The following is a 5,154-nucleotide window of genomic DNA, read 5'->3' on the forward strand; positions in this document are numbered from 1 at the left end:
AAGGCTATACTTTCAGGGATCATTTCTATAGTTCATTACCAGAGAAGTTTCTCTGAATGTGTAGAGCACCCAAAACCACGATGAAGAGGTGCTTTGTTCTTTCCTGAGCATGAAGCCAATCGGCAGCTTTCACAACTGCCAGTAGCCATTGATCATCATTCTTCTCTTCCTTTGGAAGAGTAAGAGGGAGAGAATGCAGTCTGAGTGGTAAAAAAAAAAAAATGTTATACATCATAATGAAGTGGGATTTATACCAAGGATGCAAGTGTGGTTCAACATGTACATAACAATTCATGTGATTCATCACATCAGCAAAACCAAGCATAAAAATAACATGGTCACCTCTATAGATTCAGAAAAAAGCATTTGACATAACTCAACATCCATTTATGATTTAAAAAACTTGTCAACAAAGAAGGTATATAAGAAACTTAAATCAACATAGTAAAGGCCCACATATATATGGGCCTATATATGACAAGCCCACAGCTAACATCATACTCAATGGTGAAAAGATGAAAGTTTTTCCTCTTATATCAGGAAAACAATAAGGATGACAACTCCCATTACTGTTATTTCATATAGTATTGGAAGCCCTACCCATAGCAATTGTACAAGAAAAATAAATAAAATCTGATTGGAAAGTGAGAAATAAAACTGTCACTATTACAGATAACATGATACTATACATAGAAAGCCCTAGAGAATCCACCAGAAAATTAATAGACAATAAATGAATCCAGTGAAGTATACAAGATGCAAGATACACGGAAATCCATCAAGTGTCCATACACTACTGACACATGAGCAGTGAGAAATTAAGAAAACATTTCCAATCATAGTTGCTTTAAAAAAAAAACACCAAAATACCTAGGATAAATTTAACCAAGGAGGTGAAAAACATATACTCTGAGTACTATAAGACATGGAAGAAAGAAATTGAAGAGGACAAATAAATGGAAGGATATACTATGCTCATGAGTTAAAAGAGTTAATTATTGATTTGACCATACTACCCAAATCAATATACAAATTCAGTATATTGAATACCAATGCTATTCTGAGAACTAGAACAAATAATGTCAAAATTTACATGAAATCACAAAACATGAATAGTAAAAGCAGTCTTGAGATAGAACAGACTTGGACTTCTGGCCAAGAGGAAGTCATAGGTACCTACAGTTTGCCTCTTCGCACAGCCAAAAGAAGGACAACAGTAAATTTTTTTTAAAGCTTAACTCAAGTTTTTTTAAAAATATTTTATTTATTTATCTTTAGAGAGGAAGGGAAGGAGAGAAATATCAATGTGTGGTTGCCTCTGGTGCGTCCCCTGCTGGAAACTGACCTGCAACCCAGGCATGTGCCCTGACTGGGAATCGAACGGCAATCATGGTTTGCAGGCCCGCACTCAATCCACTGAGCTACACCAGCCAGGGTGGGACAACAATAAATTTAAAAACAAAAAATAACCAGAACTGCCAGAAAACTGAACTATATGGAAGTCTGACAACCAAGGATTTGAAGAATAAATATTCATGTAGACAGGTAGGAGGAATGGAGACAGCTGGGGTGGAGAGGACTCAAGAAAAGGTGTGGCTGGAGGGCCCTGGTGGGGCGGGGTGGTGGCTGGTGGATAGACTTGACCAAGCAGAAGCTGGTGGAGTGGGAGGTCCTATATTTGCATGCTGATAGACTGGGAGGAACAACTACAGAGACAGACAGATTGCACAACCCATAGTTCCAGTGCAGGGAAATAAAGCCTTAAATCCTCTGACTGAGAAAAACCTGTGGAAGTTGAGGTGGTGCGATCCATAAACTCCCAGCCTCACGGGAGAAATCACTGGAGAGACCCAGAGGGTCCTAAAAAATACACAAACCCACCCACTGGAAATTAGCACCAGAAGGACCAAGTTTGGTTGTGGGTAGTAGAGGAAGTGACTAAAAGTTGGCTGAGAGGTGAGCAAGCAACATTTTTCCCTCTCAGACCCCTCCCCAACATACAGCACCACAATGCAGCAATGAGGGTTGCCCCACCCTGGTGAATACCTAACGCTCCACCCCATACTATGTGACAGGTTTACTGAGACAAAAAAATATGGCCCAAATGAAAGAACAGATCAAAGCTCCAGAAAAAAATGAAACTAAGCAATGAAGAGATAGCCAACATATCAGATTCACAGGTCAAAACACTGGTAATCAGGATGCTCGCAGACTCAGTTGAATATGGTCACAAGTAGAGGAAAAATGAAGGCTATGCTAAGTGAAGTAAAGAAAAATGTAAAGAGAACCAGCAGTGATGGGAATACAACCCAGACTCAAATCAACAGTTTGGATCAGACAGAATAAATAAACATTCAGCCAGAACGGAATGAAGAAACAAGAATACAAAAAAATGAGGAGAGGCTTAAGAACCTTCAGGACAACTTTAAATGTTCTAACATCCAAATCATAGGGGTGCCAGAGGGAGGAGAGGAAGGACAAGACATTGAAAACTTATTTTAAAAAATAATGAAGAAATTTCCTAATCTGGCAAAGGAAATAAGACTTCCAGGAAGTCCAGGGAGCTCAGAGAATCCCAAAGAAGTTGGACGCAAAGAAGCACATGCCAAGACATCATAATTATATTACCCAAGATGAAAGATAAGGAGAGAATCTTAAAGGCAGAAAGAGAAAAGGAGACAATTACTTATGAAGGAGTTCCCTTAGGGCTATCAGCTGATTTCTCAAAAGAAACCTCATAGGCAAGAAGGGGCTTGAAAGAAGTATTCAAAGTCATGAAATCAAGACGGACATCCAAGATTACCCTATTCAGCAAAGCTTTCATTTAGAATGGAAGGGCAGAGAAAGTGCTTCCCAGATAAAGTCAAGTTCAAGGAGTTCATCATCACCAAGCCCTTATTATATGAAATGTTAAAGGGATTTATCTAAGAAAAAGAAGATCAAAACTATGAACAATAACATGACAACAAACTCACAACTATCAATAACCACACCTAAAACAAAACAAAAACAAAAATTAACTAAGCAAACAACTAGAACAGGAACAGATTTAGATCACATGGAGGGTTATCAGCAGAGAGGGGGAGGGAGAGAATGGAGAAAAGGGTACAGGGAATAAGAAGCATAATTGGTAAGTACAAAACAGATGGGGAGAGGTTGAGAATAGTATGGGAAATGGAGAAGCCAAATAATATATATGTATGACCCATGGACATGAACTAAGGTGGGGGAATGCTGTTGGGAGGGGAGTACAAGGCAGGGGGGAATAAAGGGGAGAAAAACATGGGACAACTATAATACCATAATCAATAAAATATGCCTTTTTAAAAAGAGAAGAAAAAGTTGGAAATATCACATTTCCTGATTTCAAACTATACTACAAAGCTATAATAATCAAAAGAGTATCTGATACTGGCACAAACACACACACACATTGATCAATGAAATATACTAGAGAGTACAGAAAGAAACCTTATTTATATGGTTAATTAATCTGTGACAAAGGAAGCAACAGTATACAATGCAGGAATGAGAGTCTCTTCTACAAGTGCTGCTGGGAAAACTAGACTGGTGTGTATATATATATATATATATATATATATATTTTTTTTTTAATGAAAGTGTACTGATCTCCCTGGCTGGTGTAGCTCAGTGGATTGAGCACGGGCCTGCAAACCACACGATCGTGGTTCGATTCCCAGTCAGGGCACATACCTGGGTTGCAGGCCAGTTCCCAGCAGGGGACTCACGAGAGGCAACCATACATTGATATTTCTCTTCTTCTCTCCTTCCCTTCCCCTCTAAAGATAAATAAATACATTCTTTAAAAAAATAGAAAGTGTACTGATCTCTTATATTATGCACTAGATTAAACTCAAAATGGATTAAAGACTTAACATAAGACCTGAAACCATAAAACTTCTTGAAGAAAAAATAGGTAGTAAACCATTTGACATCAGTCTTAATAATTTAAGCATATGTCCCCTCAAGTAAGGTAAGGAAAAGCAAAAGTAGACAGATGGTATTTCATCAAACTAAAAAGCTTCTGCACAGTGAAGAAAGCCATCAACAAAACAAAAAGGCAACCTACTGAATGGGAAATTATACTTGCAAATGGTATATCCAATGAAGATTTATACCCAAAATATAAAAAGAACTCATACAAGTCAATGACAAAAAATAATCCAATAAAAAATGGGCAGAGGACATGAACAGACATTTTTCAAAAAAAGACATACAGAGGCCCAACAGAAATACAAAAAATGCTCAATGTCACTAATCATCAGGGAAGTGCAAGTTAAAACCACAATAAGGTACCACCTCATACCTATCAGAATGGCTATTATCCAGAACGTCCGACCAAGATGGAGGCATAGGTAGACATACTGTGCCTCCTCGCACAACCAAAATAAGGAAAACAAAAATTTAAAAACAATATAACAACCAGAACTGACAGAAAATTGAACTATATGGAAGTCGGACAGCCAAGGAGCTGAAATAGACACATTCATCCAGACCGGTAGGCGGGACAGAGTCAGGCGGCCAAGTGGAGAGAGGATGCAGCACAGGAAGTGGTGACACAGGGTGTGCAGGAGGCAGCAGGCAGACCCTGGGCAGGGGGTGGCAACAGGCAGACCCAACAAGGTTGTGATTGAGAAGTGGGGCACTGTGCCCAAGGCAGCTGGCTGACCAGACAGTGGTCCCACAATCGAGCACAGATAAATCATGCAGTCTGTCTCTGGGGAATGAGACAGACTGCACAATCCAGGGTCCCAGCACCAGGAAATAAAGTCTCAAAACACTGAAAATACCTGTGGGGCTTGAGGTGCAATGAACCCCCAGCTTCACAGGAGAGTTCGTTGGAGAGACCCCAAAAGTCCTAGGATGTACACAAGCCCACCCACATGGGAATCAGCACCAGAGAGGCCCAGTTTGCTTGGCAGAAGCGGTGGAAGGGACTGAGGTCTGACAGCAGTGCAAGCACCATTATTCTTTCTAGAATATTCTTTCCCGCCCCCACATAGAGCATCACAATCCAGCCACTGGGTTACCCTGCCCTGGCAAATACCTAAGGCTTCGCCCCTTATTACACAACAGGCACATGGAGACCAAAAAAAAAAAATGGCCAAAATGAAAGAACAGATCAAAGCTCCA

At 39.9% G+C, this 5,154-nt stretch overlaps 1 non-coding gene across 1 annotated transcript; it reads left to right on the forward strand.

The window, feature by feature from the left end:
* LOC119002830 (small nucleolar RNA U3) lies at window positions 1–209 on the forward strand. Its single transcript, XR_005069824.1, has one exon. It is a non-coding gene; the product is annotated as a small nucleolar RNA U3 (small nucleolar RNA).
* Window positions 210–5,154: the final 4,945 nt, after the last annotated feature.

The sequence above is a fragment of the Sturnira hondurensis genome, unplaced genomic scaffold (genome assembly GCF_014824575.4).
Source record: "Sturnira hondurensis isolate 20B ecotype Veracruz unplaced genomic scaffold, ASM1482457v3 Scaffold0018097, whole genome shotgun sequence".
NCBI classification, from domain to species: Eukaryota; Metazoa; Chordata; class Mammalia; order Chiroptera; family Phyllostomidae; genus Sturnira; species Sturnira hondurensis.